The sequence below is a fragment of the Poecilia reticulata genome, linkage group LG4 (genome assembly GCF_000633615.1).
Source record: "Poecilia reticulata strain Guanapo linkage group LG4, Guppy_female_1.0+MT, whole genome shotgun sequence".
Classification (NCBI taxonomy): Eukaryota; Metazoa; Chordata; class Actinopteri; order Cyprinodontiformes; family Poeciliidae; genus Poecilia; species Poecilia reticulata.
The window spans coordinates 30345494-30347295 of NC_024334.1; the positions used below are offsets into that span (position 1 = coordinate 30345494).

General features: G+C 35.6%; 1 protein-coding gene across 6 annotated transcripts in view; it reads right to left on the bottom strand.

The window, feature by feature from the left end:
* The window catches only part of LOC103464192 (epidermal growth factor receptor substrate 15-like 1), a 202370-nt gene that overhangs the window by 18021 nt on the left and 182547 nt on the right, over positions 1-1802 (bottom strand). The gene's annotated exons all lie outside the window — the stretch shown is intronic.

Genomic DNA, 1802 nt, shown 5'->3' on the forward strand with positions numbered 1-1802 from the left:
TCAATGTTTTCTTTAAATTAAAACGTTTTCCTCACCTGTGAAATCTGAAGCCCTTATTACCATTATCTATGGTTGAATTAACTACTAAACATTGTTCTGATTCTTTGCGTGATTGTAGTATTTTCCTGACCACCGATATTCCTGACTCAATGGACAGCAATGGCGCATCACTTACAATAAATCACGTCATGTCCAGTCCAGTAACATATACATCTATCAATGCTGCTGCCTCGCGCTCTGTCCTTCTCTCGCACTTCCCGCTACTTAGCAGTAGGTGTCAGGTTACATTGTGTTGCATTCAATGTTGTCGGGGAAAAAAGAGTTTCATGCGCTTAATGCCCGATTTGCCATAACTATTTATTGAATTCATTGTCGCTAACTGGGGTGGCAACAGGGGTGGCGAGGCTCTCGTTTGGGGTGGCAGTTGCCACCCCTGCCACCCCGCTAGATCCGCCCCTGTTCTGAAAGCAACTCCACTTGCTTTAAACAAGAGATTTTCAAAACTACAACTAATAAACCACTAACTAAACTACTGCTACCTACAGTGTTAGCAACTACAAGTGGTGCTATGAAAATTAAACTAAGTGGAAACACAACAATCAATGACCCCTTTAAGTAGAAATAATCTATTTAAACAATAATCAGGGAGAATGTCATCTGTAAATAGAAAAATTAATAAAGCATGTCTAATATGACACCGATCCAAAAGTGTCACCACAAATAACATATTGATTGAAATGTATTAATTCAAAGACATTTTTTCTTATCTTTACTTACACAGGGGTGTGAGCTGTGTCATGCTCACACAGAATGGGTGATATGTGGAATCTATTTAAATAAGTAACGATAAAAATGTGCTCTTACAAGTTTTTTTTCTTTGGTGCCAGTGTTAAATTACAAGAATGCTGTTTAACTAAAATGGTTTAATAAAGGACAGCAAAATAATATCCAGTCCTCCTTGCTTCCAAAAAAGATGGTTAATTGCTGCCAGTAACTGGCAAAGAAATACATATTTACATTTATTATTTAGCACATAAGCACTAAAAAACAATTAAAGTTGTCTCTCATACCTAAGGGATTTAAATTGCAGAAGAAAACAGTCAACAACAACAATTAAACGATTGGTCTTGCATAAGTGCCAAAATTATTTTTGAGTCTTAACACATAAGGACCTCAGAATTAATTCTTATAAAACATGTATAAGAAATATCCCAAATTACTATCAAGGGTTTGTGCAAAATTGTTTAAAAAGATGGCTTATATAACTTTCACAGCTTCAATTGAACAACCAAATGGAAGATAAAACACAAAAGTGATTGGGTAATAGGGATATGTAATATGGCATAAAATGCATTTGACAGTATATATATATATATATATATATATATATATATATATATATGTCCAGGAACGACCCAAGGTATTTAACATCTGCCACAGTTTCAACAGGTTGGCCATGGAGAGAAACTGGAACCACTTTAAGGTCTTGTTTAGATCATTTAATTAGCTCTACGTTCTTAAGAGAATGAAAAATTAATAATAAATAATAAAGACTTTGCTGTATTCTGATTTAGTAATCTAATTATATTAGTTGTGTTACCACCCCCACGCCACTAGAGGCAGTAACAACTCCAAAAAGATGCGACTAAGGAGCAGATTTAGAAGTACACCGAAAGCTACAGAATGTGGTAAAAACTTTGAGCTTTGCTGAAGTAATTAAAGACACAAGTTCAAATCCATGCTGAGAGTGGAGCTCCTTCAATCAGGGCTCCTCCGCAGCTCTGATTGGCTAAGCAATGTAA